We start from the raw sequence: 14,905 nt of genomic DNA, 5'->3' as shown, positions 1-14,905 counted from the left end.
GATTTTATTTTTAGTAAAATCCAATTGCCAGTTTATTCTTCTAGGGTCATTGCTTCTTGTGTCCTGTCCAGCCAGTCTCTGCCTATCCCTAGGTTTTCTTCTAAAACAGTGTTGTCAAACAGAAATATCATGTGAGCTACATAGGTAATTTAAAATGTTCCAGTAGCCACGTTTTAAAAATAGTTTAATTTGAATTATATCCAATATATCTAAAATATTATTTCAACATGTAATCAATATAAAAATTAATGGGATATTTTACATTTTTAAAAAATCCCAAGTCTTTGAAAGCCAGAGTATATTTTACATTCGTAGCATATTTCAGTTTGGTCTAGCTACATAATGGCCATACATGGCTTATGGGTACTGTATTGAACAAGGTGATTCTGAAGTTTTATAGTTCTTGCTTTTTATTTAGGTCTGAGATTTCACTTGATTTGTTTTTTTGTGAATGGTGTGAAATGCATGTAGAAGTTTATTTTTTTCTCTTTATAGATAACCAGTTCCCACACCATTGATCTCTTTCCAATGGAATGATGTTATACCTCTGTCAAAATACCAATAGATCTAGGCTGGGAACGGTGGCTCACACCTGTAATCTCAGCACCTTGGGAGGCTGAGGTGCTCAGATCACTTGAGCCTAGGAGTTTGAGACCAGCCTGGGCAATGTGGCAAAACCCCGTCTCTACTAAAAATACAAAAATTAGCTGGGTGCAGTGGCATCTGTCTGTAGTCCAAGCTATTCTGGAGGCTGAGGCAGTAGAATCGCTTGAAACTGGGAGGTGGAGGCTGCAGTGAGCCGAGATAATGTCACTGTACTCCAGCCTGGGCGACAGAGCCAGACTGTGTCTCGAAACAAACAAACAAAACCCAATAGATCTTATGTGTGGGTCTATTTCTGGACTCAATACACTATTGTTTTTTCTTATGTCAGTACCCTGCTGTCTTTTGTCAGTACCCTACTGTCGGTACCCTTATGTCAGTACCCTACTGTCTTTTTTTTTTTTTGAGACAGAGTCTTGCTCTGTCACCTAGGCTGGAGTGCAGTGGTGCAATCTTGGCTCACTGCAACCTCCACCTTGAGGTTAAAGCAATTCTCCTGCCTTAGCCTCCTGAGTAGCTGGGATTACAGGTGTGCACCACCATGCCTGGCAAATTTTGCATTTTTAGTAGAGATGGGGTTTTGCCATGTTGGCCAAGCTGGTCTTGAACTCCTGACCTCAAGTGATCTGCCCGCCTCGGCTTGCCAAAGTGCTGGGATACAGGTGTGAGCCACCACGCCCAGCCAGTACCCTATTGTCTTGATTAGTCTAGCTTTATAGTAGGCCTAAAAATCAGATAGCATAAGCCTTCCAACTTTGTTTTTGTTTTTAAGATTATTTTTTCTCTTCTAGGTTCTTTTCATTTCCATATAAAGTTTAGAATCAGCTTGTCAATTTCTATAGCAAAGCTGACATGGATTTTGTCCGTGTCAACTTTGACATGAGGACTGACTGATGACCCTCAAAAATATTTGTTTGTGTCCTAATCTCTGGAATCTCAGAATGTAACCTGAGTTGAATAAAAGTGTCTTTGCAGATGTGACTAAGGATCTTGAAATGAGAAGACCACCTTCAGTTATTTCAGTGAGTCCTAAGTACAGTGACATCTACCCCTATAAGAGAGACACACACAGGAGAAAACACATGACACGCACAGAGAAGGCGTTGTGAAAATGGAGGCAGAGATTGGCATGCTGTGGCCACAAGCCAAGGAAGCCGAGGAAGCCAGGGAATGCCAGTGGTTACCAAAAGCTGGAAGACGTGAGGAAGGAATCTCCACTAGAGCCACTAGATGGCGCCTGCGGCCTTTGCTGATATCTTGATTTCAGACTTCTGGCCTCTAGGACTCAGAAAATAAATTTCATGTTTTATGCCACCAGTTTGTGGTAATTTGTTATGGCAGCGATAGGATAAAATATAGCCACTATCAGGCTAAAGAAGTTCCATTCCACTCCTAGTTGTCGTTTTTTTCAGGATGGGGTGTAGTTGTCAAATGCTCTTTTTGCATCAATTGAAAATAACATTTCCCCTCTCCATTATTTTGTTAATGTGGGCATAATCTGTATGATTGACTGCCCATGTGGTATTAATTTTAGCCCCATCATAGCTGTTACCCCTGGTAACACCTGTTCCTGAAAGTGTTGGGTCCTGACACATTGTATCAACTTATAGATGTGTCAGCATGAATTTTCTTGTTCTGCATTTGCTGAAGAAATGTTAAGAAGTCATTCAGTAGTCTGCAGAATAAAATGCAATCTCCAAATACTTAGAGAAAAAGTGTGATTATGGAATTTGTCTTGAGGGGTTCTCTCTACAACAGGGACCACGCTGGCACCCCGTGGGTCAAACTGGACCCAAGTTTGACCAGGACCCACTTTGACCTGGAGAAATACTTCATGTGGCCTCTGCAGTGTTTCCAAAATTAGGAGATTTTATATTAAAATGTTAGATAGCATACTTCCCTTGAAAATTATGCAGATGTGGCAACCCTGCCCTGAATTCAAATATGGCAGCCATTGGCCTGAGCTGAGCATCTGCCCCTTACGCAAAGAATGTCCTTTTCACTTTACCACAGTCCCATTGTTCCTCATTGTTTTAAACTTTGTAGAGATTTGAGTTTGCAACCCCTGCTCCAGAAACTTTGGTGGGGCATGCTGTAATGCCAAAGCATGTGTCACTGAGGGAAAGCTCAGGGGAAAAAGAGTGTGTCACAGCTACCAGGTCAACATAGTCATGTTCAAAGAGACCACCGTGGAAATAACCTAAAGATAAAAAAGGATTTCATATAATTCATTACCAGTGAGAAAGAAAGACTGCTTGACTGACTTCTGGATAAAGATGGCATAAGGAAGCACTAAAAAAATCAAAATTATAACACTAAATCAGCCAGGCATGGTGGCTCACGCCTGTAATCGCAGCACTTTGGGAGGCTGAGACAGGAGGATCACCTGAGGTCAGGAGTTTGAGACCAGCCTGGCCAACATGGCGAACTTCCCCCCGAACCAGCATCCCCATACCAGCCTCTACTAAAAATACAAAAATTAGGCGGGTGTGATGGTGCACGCCTGTAATCCTAGCTACTCAGGAGGCTGAGACAGGAGAATTGCTTGAACCCGGGAGGCAGAGAGGTTGCGGTGAGCCGAGATCACGCCACTGTACTCCAGCTTGGGTGACAGAGCGAGACTCTGTCTCAAAAACAAAACAGAACACTAAATCACCCAAAGGAAAGAAAGCAACAAAAAACTTACATGCTGCAACCAAAGAAGAAAAAAGTACAACCTTATAATGTAAAATTTGAGAATTGATAGCAAAAACAAAGAGAACAGAAGATTCTATGGAGGCGTGCTTTGTCTCCAGATGAACCTATGTCTGCCCAGCCCTCCACCCACCGCTGCAAGACGTGTTGAGGAATAACATGATCAAATCAAATCCTAAGAATTCTCACAAATGTCCCCCAATGTGGAAAGGCAGGGCACACCTGTGAGATGTTGAGGAACCTTTGCATACCACTGTTGGATCTTGCCAGAGGCAGGAAGGTTTCCCACTTTCTGGGATACTGTGCTGAACTGAACAAATGAACTGAAACTCTGAGGCATGGGATATTCCCTTGGCTAGCTTGAAGTCCAGCTGCCAGAGGACTTAAAGGAATCTCAGATGTGAAGGTTGAGTTCCTCCAGCAAACTTTATACTCTGTCTGAGCTGAATTCACACATCCCCTTTTCCCCCACCTCTCCTTGTCTGAAAAACCTCGGATCACAGAACAAGTAGATAGAAACAACACTCAGCCCTGAAAAAGCAGCTTATTCAGATATATAATATACATGGGACATTAGAAAAGAACATAATCTATAAATTGGAAGATAATACTGTATGCTGGGGGCGGGAAATTGATCTAGAATAACTGACACAGAGGCATAGCCCAGATAAGAATACTAAAGGGTACATTAATGTTAAAGAATTCTTCAGGTATCCAAGCAGAAAAATCAAGCCACCTCCAAGGGGAAAATTACATGGGATTAAGTTCTTTCCACAGAAATCTTGTGTGTCAAAAATCAGTGAAGCATTTCTCTAATGACCAGTAATGATGAGCTTTTTTCATATGTTTTTTGGCCACATAAATGTCTTCTTTTGAGAAGTGTCTGTTCATATCCTTTGCCCACTTTTTGATGGAGTTGTTTTTTTCTTGTAAATTTGTTTAAGTTCTTTGTAGATTCTGGATATTAGCCCTTTGTCAGATGGATAGATTGCAAAATTTTTCTCCCATTCTGTAGGTTGCCTGTTCACTCTGATGATGGTTTCTTTTGGTGTGCAGAAGCTCTTTAGTTTAATTAGATCCCAATTGTCAATTTTGGCTTTTGTTGCCATTGCTTTTGGTGTTTTAGTCATGAAGTCTTTGCCCATGCCTATGTCCTGAATGGTATTGCCTAGGTTTTCTTCTAAGCTTTTTATGGTTTTAGGTCTGATGTTTAAGTCTTTAATCCATCTTGAGTTAATTTTTGTATAAGGTGTAATGAAGCGGTCCAGTTTCAGTTTTCTGCATATGGCTAGCCAGTTTTTCCCAACACCATTTATTAAATAGGGAATCTTTTACCTATTGCTTGTTTTTGTCAGGTTTGTCAAAGATCAGATGGTTGTAGATGTGTCACCGGTGTTATTTCTGAGGACTCTGTTCTGTTCCATTGGTCTATGTATCTGTTTTGATACCAGTACCATGCAGTTTTGGTTACTGTAGCCTAGTAGTATAGTTTGAAGTCAGGTAGCGTAATGCCTCCAGCTTTTTTCTTTTTGCTTAGGATTGTCTTGGCTATACGGGCCCTTTTTTGGTTCCATATGAAATTTAAAGTAGTTTTTTCTAATTCTGTGAAGAAAGTCAGTGGTAGCTTGATGGGGATAGCATTGAATCTATAAATTACTTTGGGCAGTATGGCCATTTTGATGACATTGATTCTTCCTATCCATGAGCATGGAATGTTTTTCCATTTGTTTGTGTCTTTTCTGATTTCCTTGAGCAGTGGTTTGTAGTTCTCCTTGAAGAGGTCCTTCACATCTCTTGTAAGTTGTATTCCAAGGTATTTTATTCTCTTTGTCACCATTGTGAATCAGAGTTCACTCGTGTTGGCTCTCTATTATTGGTGTATAGGAATGCTTGTGATTTTTGCACATTGATTTTGTATCCTGGGACTTTGCTGAAGTTGTTTATCAGGTAACATCTCATGCCAGTTAGAATGATAATCATTAAAAAGTCAGGAAACAACAGATGCTAGAGAGGATGTGGAGAAATAGGAATGCTTTTATACTGTTGGTAGGAGTGTAAATTAGTTCAACCATTGTGGAAGACAGTGTGGCAATTCCTCAAGGATCTAGAACCAGAAATACAATTTGACCCAGCAATCTCATTACTGGGTATATACCCAAAGAATTATAAATCATTCTACTGTAAAGACACATGCACACATATGTTTATTGCAGCACTATTCACAATAGCAAAGACTTGGAATCAACCCAAATGGCCACTGGTGATAGACTGGATAAGGAAAATGTGGCACATATACACCATGGAATACTATGCCACCATAAAAAAGGATGGGTTCATGTCCTTTGTAGGGACATGGATGAAGCTGGAAACCATCATTCTCGGCAAACTAACACAGGAACAGAAAACTAAACACCACATGTTATCATTCATAAGTGGGAGTTGAACAATAAGAACACATGGACACAGGGAAGGGAACATCACACGCTGGGGCCTGTCAGGGGTGGGGGGCTAGTGGGGTAGGGATAGCATTAGGAGAAATGCCTAATGTAGATGACGGGTTGATGAGTGCAGCAAACCACCATGGCATGTGTATACCTATGTAACAAACCTGTACGTTCTGCACATGTATCCCAAAACTTAAAGTATAATAAAAAAATAAAGCAATTGCCATCTTGTTCTGTTAGGTTTTGAAGGAAGGTGTGAATTGAAAATATTTACCCAACTCACTTTTTATTTATGTATAGAGAAAGATACCAGATCTTCTCAAACATGGCAGCACTCTATAAACCCTCCTTAGGAATATGACTTGAAAATGAAGGAAGTCTATCAAGAACTAAATAAAAATAAAATTTCAGGGATGGATAAGTTACAGTGAATATCAAATTCATTTAAAGATAGAATTAAGACAACATCTGGAAAAATAAAGTTGCAGAGCAATTGCAAATGTTCTCATTGCTAGTAAGCCGAAAGTAACAGAAGTAATGGAAATTGAGAGGCAGGGGGTAAAGGTAGGTGGAGGTGTATGATGCTAATTAACCTCATCTTTCAGAGCTATGAGACTGTCTAAACCCGAACGTGTAGTGAGCTCCTTACACCTCTCTTAATCTTTTTACGTAACGCTTATAGGCCTTTTAAAAAGCACGTCTTTTAGGGAAGAAAGCAATAGAGATTCCCTTCAGTTTATTTTTCTAAATTCCAGTAACATTGAAAAATTTGAAATTACATGAAGCAGACATAGTGTGATCCCGTAATTAGACAATTACTTCTGTCCACCCTTTCTACCTCTTCGTTTCTTCAGCTGTGAGACGGGTGTTTCTCCCAGCGTTGCTGTGAGGATTACACGTATTTACCTGCAAAGTGCTTAGGACAGTGCCTGGCTCACGGTCAGTGCTCACTTTTGGGCAGCTGCACTTGGGCGCTGCTGGCACAGGAGGTAAGTTAGTTTGGCCTATTGCAGCGTACCAACATCTGTCGCGTTTCTCATGTGTGATTGGGCTCGGGCGGCTCATCCTGGCGCAGACTTCGGCTAGCAGGCCCAGCTGCAGACCCCGGGCCGGCTCGGGTCTACCTGCGCCAGCGCTGTACCTGGGCGACCTTGGCTTTGCCCCCACTGGTGACCCGGCCCGCAGGACGTGTGGGTGCCGCACAACTTCCCCCGCCTCGGCCGCCGACCCCCAGCTCCCCGGCGGGGCCTCCTCCTGCCACGTGACGCCCCCGCCAGGGGCCCCAGCGCCCTCCTCGCGGCCGCGCCGTTCCGGCTCCCGAGCCCCGCCTGCGCGCAGCCTCCTCGGCGCAGCCATCCTCTTGGCTGCCGCGGGCGGCAAAGCCCACGGCATTTGCCATTTGTCATTCAGCCCGTCGGTACCGCCCCGAGCCTTGATTTAGACACGGCTGGGGCGTGCTCTGGCCTCACTCTCCGGGCGGGTGCTGGACGGACGGACAGGGCAGCCGTGCTCACAGCCCAGCAGCGCGGGGCCTTGGCGCGCGGGGCACTTCCCCGGGTCGCCGTCATGGCCGCGGAGGTGGCACGCCCGAGCGGCCTCGCCTGAGCTCCGGGGGTCGTCGCCCCGCAGGGTAGGTGTCTGGGTGCTCGCGGCCGCGGCGGGCGGGCTGGGGGCAGCGGTGGCCGTGCATTGCCGCGCTGCGAGGACGGCGCTGGGTTCGCGGCCGCGAGGAGGGTGTGCCTTTGCCGCGCAGCCTACGTGCAGGTCCAGGCTCCGCGGGGCCGGGTGCGGGACCCCGCAGATCGTCACCCGCAACCTAGGCAGCCCCACTGCGAGTGCCGCCGGCCCGCCCTGGACGCTGCTGCCAGCGGCGTTCATGCCTGTGTGGTATGCGGTCCATAGACCCGATTCTTACAACCTGGCGCTCTAACCTCGCCAATGGGCCAGGAAAAAAACAGAACAAGGAAAAGAAGAAAAAGTCTGTTCAAAGTAATAATGGGACTAGACAGTAACTGTTTGCACTTTCGTCTCTTATGGAAAATATGATTATTTTGATGCTTTAGTATTACAGACTGTATCAGACATACTCTTAAAAGTATTCAAAAACATGGGGTCCTAAAAATTTCCTAGATCGGACAGCTGATAATGCAACTTCGGTTAGTCTCTGCATCCAACTTTGAGGGCGGAGTGGGAATTTCTACCTTTTACTGAATATACTCCTGTAGTTTTGAATATTTTTTCTCATCAAATGTGTTACTTTCATGTTTTAGGAAACCAATAAAAATCAAAAATAGAAACACCCAGCTTAGGTCCTCCTTCTTCCAGGAATCCTCCTCTAACCCCTCCCTCCCAGACAGGATCGGAGGCCTCTCCCGGGTGCTTTCTGGGGCCTCACTGAGGTCCTGGTCCCCTAAGTCCTCCCCCTCAGCCCCTCCGCGTATTAACCCACCGGTCTCGCTGGGCCCAGAGATTGCTTACTTAGCACATGGTAAGTGATTAATACTGTTTAATGACCGAGGGAAAAGATAAAATGTTCTCTGATGTTTCACGCTTTTCGCTCTGAAGTTAAATAGTGGTAAATTTATATGCGCTTAGATAAGAACATTTAACAGTTAAGGATCTGGAAAAGTTGACGACGTCCGATGTCCGTGTTTCCTGATCCAGCAGTTGCACGCCTGGGTATTCATCCTTAAGAACAATGTTTTTCAGAATTTGAAGTGCATTTTAGTGGGTCGTAAAGTCATTTAAGTGGATGATCAGAATTTGTAAAACACAGACGGAGAATAGAACATCAGTGTCTCTCAGGTCATAGGGGTGTTCGCTTTATGAATCTCTCTCCCTCTCCTCAGTTTCATACATACACAAATGTGTGTCATGATGTAAAACGTCATTCCTTAGTATGAGTCATGGACAAAAAAGTTTGAAAGCCACTGCCCTAGATAAATTTTAATACATGTCCACAAGCAGACGTGTACAAGAAGTTTGACTGTAATAGCACAAAACTGGAAGCCGCCTTCATGCCCACCTGAAGGAGAAAGATAAATTATACACCAGTCATAAAAAGGGCACACTGTACAATGGCCAATGAAGTATTTTTGTGTTTCAACACAAATGCCTTTCAGTGTTGAACCAAAAAAAAGTTGCCGGAGAATGCTGTGTGATATCATCTATGTAAAATTCAGAACCTGACGGAGCAAAGCTATTGTTTAGGGATGCATATATAGGCATTAAAAGTAGTAAAGAAAAAAAGTCAAGCTAATGGTCATCTCCTGGTGGGGAGGAGAGGGTCAGGGGCTCAGAGATGCTGGAAATGCTTTATTGCCTGACCTGTGCAATGGTTACATGGGTGTTTGCTTTGTAACTCTTTGTTAAATGATACACACTAGGTTTGAATGTTACATTTCCCCCCAAATATGTTAAAATATGGGTGTCGCAAACTGAAGAAGCCTGAGTCTAGGGCTCTCCGTCTGTTCTTATTTCCTGGCTTCTTTTTAGAAAAAAAAATCTTGCTCAGGGAGGAGTACCTAGGGAATTTATCAGTAATGTTTTATTTCATAAATTCCATGGTGGACACGTCAGTATTCATTAAATTATTCTTCATATATTCTTATAACTTAATTTATAATTTTCAAAAAGCATTTAGGAGAAAATATCATTTGGTGCGTTTGCTTTCCCAAAAGTCACATTTACATATTTTGTACACAACTGGAATATTTTATATAGTAATTTTAGCTAAAATCAAATTTTGTTATGAAAAATGAAATACTAAAAAGTATATAAAAATCACAGAACTTTACAGACTTTCAGCGTTTTAAGATGCTAACATGTTGTATTTACCTCAATAATTTCTGTTCCTCAGTTCTTTCAGGCCATATTTTTAGTGCTCACTAGCCACATATGACTTTTATATTTTATTATATTTTATTATGTTATATATTTTACATTATAATACATTATAGAACAGAATATTTCCATCATTGCAGAAATTTATATTGGAAAACAAATATTTGTTATGTACTTGCAGATATTAAACTGTAGACATTAATCTTTATGCTTTTTGTCTTAAGATACTCTAGTATTAATGAAATGTATTCTGAATATTTTTCTAAGAATTTTTAAGTGTATGTTTTGTCCACATTTTGTTCTTTAATTTACCTGAGACATGTATATGTAGAGATGTATATATTTTATGTTATGAGATCAAGCTTAATTCATTTTCAGATTCCCATTTGAAAAGGTAATTGTCCCAATATCAGTGATTAGCAGTGCCACTTCTGTCACATACAGTACCCAAATATGTTTGGGCTTATTACCAAGCTGTTAATCCTGGTTTATTTGTAATCTGAAAATACTGCAGATTTTCATTTACTGTTGCTTTCTATGTAGTATATTGTTCAGTTCTAAGAATTTAAAATTTTTTCATTGTGATATTTTTTCTTCCCCTAAGAGCTTTGTAGAAAGTAGTCTAGTTCCAATGTGGAAGGTTTTATGAGTTATCCTTTTGTTACTGATTTCTAATTTGCACTGTAGTTAGCATACGTGTCAAGGCCACCAATTCTTTGAAATCTGAGAATTGCTTTATGGTTTTAACTGCTCCTTGTATCATCAAGAATAATTTGTACTCACAGACTTTTGAGGCAAGGTATGTAAGTATGTGTATATATATAATACATAGACATACACTTTATATATAGATTATAATCTCACTGTAGAGTTTATATAAAATTAAACATATTTATATAAATGTATATATATAATAAAATCTCCTGTCTCTAAGGTTTATGTTTCATTAATTCAGGAAAGTTTTGTCTTTTATCTCTTTATTTTCACACATTTTTGTCCTATTCTTTCCTTTAGGAGCTATGATTAGACTTCTGTTAGACTTCCTCACTCTATCACCCACATCTTTTAAGGTAGATTTAATGTATTTAATATATTTTTTATCCATGTTGAATTCTACATACGTTTTTTAGTTCTATAATTTATGTACAACAAAAAAAAGTGTGTAGCTTGATGAAATTTATATATGTATATACCTTTGTGATTACTACCCAGATAAACACATGAAACATTTTCATTCCTTCTGCCCCTTCCAATCAATGGAGCCACTCGCTTCCCCCAGTCAACTACTGTCCTGATTTCTATGACCATGTATTATTTTCAAGTGTTTTTGAACTTCATATAAATGGAGTCATACAGTTTATTCTTTTGTTCACATTGTATTCATCCATGTTGCATGTATAAGAATTTTTGTTTGTTTTTTATTTTTGCTTTGTATCAAGGGTTGGCAAACTATGGTCTGTGGGCCAATTCCAACCCACTGCATGTTTTTGTAAACTTTATTGGGCTGTGTTCCATGGCTCCTGTCTATAATTCCAGCCACTCAAGAGGCTGAGGCAGGAGAATCTCTTGAGCTCAGGAGTTGGAGCTTACAGTGAACTATGATCATGCCACTGCACTGCAGCCTGGGTGACAGTAAGATGACCCCATAGTAAAAAAAAAAATTACTGGAACATAGTTATCCCCATTTGGCAGAGTTGAGTAGTTATTATAGAGGCCATATGGCCCACAAAGCCTAAACTATTTACCACGTGGCCATTTACAGAAAAAAAATTTATTGACCCCTCTTCTATGGTATTACATTATGTGGATATATAATATGAGCAATTTACTTATTCATTTTCTTATCAATTAACATTTGAATTGTTTTCATTGTTGGGCCATTAAGAATTGAATTGTGAAGAATGTTCTTCCAACTTCCGTTGGTAGACATATATCTCTCAGCTATATACCAAGGAGTTGAATTGATCATTTTTGGTAGGTTGGTTTCATTTCCATAAACACTAGTAATGTTGAACATCTTAAAATATCTTAATCAGCCATTTAAATTTCCTTTGTGACCTGCCTATTGAAATATTTTGCCCATTTTTTAAAAATTAGATTACTTTTTTGTTAATGATTTTTAGTTCCTAATCTGGATAGGGAATCTTTGTTGGGTACATGTTTGCAAGTATTTTCTACCCTGAAGTTTGCCTATTTATTCTCTTTCTTTTTTTTTCTTGAGATGGAGTCTCACTTTGTCACCCAGGCTGGAGTGCAGTGGCGTGATCTCGGCTCACTGCAAGCTCCGCCTCCTGGGTTCATGCCATTCTCCTGCCTCAGCCTCCTGAGTAGCTGGGACTACAGGCACCCGCCACTATGCTTGGCTAATTTTTTGTATTTTTAGTAGAGACGGGGTTTCACCGTGTTAGCCAGGATGGTCTCAATCTCCTGACCTCGTGATCCACCTGCCTTGGCCTCCCAAAGTGCTGGGATTACAGGCGTGAGCCACCGCGCCCAGCCCACTCTCAAGGTTTTGAAGACATTTGCCTTTGTTTTCCTCCAGAAACTTTATAGTTTTAGCTGTTGGGTCTGTGATTATCACCAGTTGATTTTTGTATATGGTGTGAGGTGGGGATCAAGATTTATTTTGTATGTGGACATCCATCTACTCTACACATTTATTGAAAAAAACAACACCTTTCTTTTCCCATTGAATTGCATGGGGACTTTGTTAATAAATGATTGGTCATATATTTGGGTCTGTTTCTGGACTCTGTTCTTTTCCACTGGGACTAATTATCCATTCTTGCATCAGTACCATACTTTTTTAATTACTGTAGTTTATGGTAAGTCTTGACATGGTATTGTAAACCCTCCAGTTTTGTTCTGTTAAACAAATGTTTTGACTAAGTGCTTTATATTTCCATATAAATTTTCAAATGTGCTTGTCAATGTCCATTAAAAAAAAAAAAAGTCTACCAGACTTTTGATTGGGATTGCATTGACTCTACAGAGCAACTTTGGGAAAGTGAATATTTTAACAGAATTGAGTCTTTCCCTTCATTGAATAAGTTCTTTTTTTTTTTTTTTTTTTATTATACTTTAGGTTTTAGGGTACATGTGCACAATGTGCAGGTTTGTTACATATGTATCCATGTGCCATGTTGATTTCCTGCACCCATTAGCTCGTCATTTAGGTATATCTCCTAATGCTGTCCCCGCCCCCCCCACCCCCCACCCCACAACAGTACCCGGAATGTGATGTTCCCCTTCCTGTGTCCATGAGTTCTCATTGTTCAATTCCCACCTATGAGTGAGAACATGTGGTGTTTGGTTTTTTGTCCTTGCGATAGTTTACTGAGAATGATGTTTTCCAGTTTCATCCATGTCCCTACAAAGGACACGAACTCATCATTTTTTATGGCTGCATAGTATTCCATGGTGTATATGTGCCACATTTTCTTAATCCAGTCTATTGTTTTTGGACATTTGGGTTGGTTCCAAGTCTTTGCTATTGTGAATAGTGCCGCAATAAACATACGTGTGCATCAAATGCTCATCATCACTGGCCATCAGAGAAATGCAAATCAAAACCACAGTGAGATACCATCTCACACCAGTTAGAATGGCCATCATTAAAAAATCAGGAAACAACAGGTGCTGGAGAGGATGTGGAGAAATAGGAACACTTTTACACTGTTGGTGGGACTGTAAACTAGTTCAACCATTGTGGAAGTCAGTGTGGCGATTCCTCAGGGATCTAGAACTAGAAATACCATTTGACCCAGCCATCCCATTACTGGGTATATACCCAAAGGAATAAGTTCTTCTAGAGTTACTTTCAACATTGTTTTGTATATTCAGTGTAGAGGACTTACACATTGTTCAATTTATTTCTAGACATTTAATGTTTTTTTGATGCTGTTGTAAGTGGTGGAGTTTTTTTTTCCCCCAGTTTTATTTTCCAAACATCTTGCTTAATGTATGGAAACAAAATTTATTTTTATATATTGATCTTGTATTTTGTGCCCTTGCTAAATTCACTTACAGTTTTGGTAGTATGCAGATTTGTTTTTGTTTTTGTTTTTAATGTGCTGTCATGCCATCTGGAAAAAAAACTGGTTTAAATATGCCTTTATGGCCGGGCATGGTTGCTCACGCCTGTAATCCCAGCACTTTGGAAGGCCGAGGCGGGTGGATCACGAGGTCAGAAGATCGAGACCATCCTGGCTAACACAGTGAAACCCCGTCTCTACTAAAAATACAAAAAAAAAATTCTCCAGGCGTGGTGGTGGGTGCCTGTAGTCCCACCTACTCCAGAGGCTGAGGCTGGAGAATGGCATGAGCCTGGGAGGTGGAGCTTGCAGCGAGCCGAGATTGCAACACTGCACTCCAGCCTGGGTGACAGAGTGAGACTCCGTCTCAAAAAAAAAAAAAAAAAAAAAAAAAAAAAAAAAATGCCTTTACAATTCTATTCTCTTTTTCTCCTTTTCTTGCCTTATTGCACTGGCTGGGACCTCTAGAACAATATTTAACAGAAGTATTAACAATGGATATCCTTGCTTTTTCCTCATCTTAAGGGGAGAATACCTCAATATTTCACTATCAAGGGTGATGTTTACTGTACTTTTTTTTGTAGATGTTCTTTACCAGATTGAGGAAATTTTCTTGTTTCTAGTTCACTGAGAATTGCTTTTACAAATGAGTATTGAATTTTCAAATTCATTTTATTCTGAAATAACTTTAAATTTACAAGAATTGCAAAGATAGTGCAGTGTTTTTATATACCCTTCACCCAGCTTCCTCTCATGTTAACATCTTACATAACCCTTGTAAAGTACCAAAGTTAAGAAATTAACATTGGCACAATAGTATTAATGAAACTATACACTTTATTCAGATTACCACAGTTTTCCCTCTAATGTTCTTTTTTTTTAATTTCAGGATCCAACCCATATACCACATGGTGTTTAGTTTTCATGCCTCGCTCATTTACTCCGATCTGTGACAGTTTCTCAGTCTTTCTTATCTTGTCACTTTTGAAGAGTACTGGTTATGTGTTTTGTAAAATGCATCTCAATTTGGATTTATCTGATGTTTTCTCACAATTAGACTGAGGTTTTGGATTTTGAGAGAAGAATATCGCAGAGCTGTTTTCGCCTTCTCATTGAATCACATATGGCAGCATATGAGAGCCACATCAAGTGATGATAATTTTGATGACATGGCAAGATGGTGTCTGGCAAGATTTCTTATTGTAATGTTACTTTTTCCCCCTTTCCATAGTCTATTTGTTAGGAGAAAGTCCACAGTCAAGGGAAGGGAAGGGTATCAAATAATTT

General features: G+C 40.5%; 1 protein-coding gene across 5 annotated transcripts in view; it reads left to right on the top strand.

The window, feature by feature from the left end:
- Window positions 1-14,905, top strand: part of PLAGL1 (PLAG1 like zinc finger 1) — a 124,809-nt gene that overhangs the window by 49,669 nt on the left and 60,235 nt on the right. For 2 of the 5 annotated variants that reach the window (XM_058435608.1, XM_058435609.1), the window contains exon 2: window positions 10,599-10,654. The exons of 1 other annotated variant lie outside the window; for it this stretch is intronic. The gene's annotated coding sequence lies outside the window, so the exon portion shown is untranslated. Of the gene's footprint in view, window positions 1-7,205; window positions 7,372-10,598; window positions 10,655-14,905 lie in introns of those variants that run through there. 2 more of the 5 variants (XM_058435611.1, XM_032160844.2) reach the window with 1 other exon arrangement.

The sequence above is a fragment of the Hylobates moloch genome, unplaced genomic scaffold, assembly GCF_009828535.3.
Source record: "Hylobates moloch isolate HMO894 unplaced genomic scaffold, HMol_V3 SCAFFOLD_2, whole genome shotgun sequence".
In the NCBI taxonomy this organism is placed as follows: domain Eukaryota; kingdom Metazoa; phylum Chordata; class Mammalia; order Primates; family Hylobatidae; genus Hylobates; species Hylobates moloch.
This window is presented reverse-complemented; position numbering and strand designations above follow the sequence as displayed.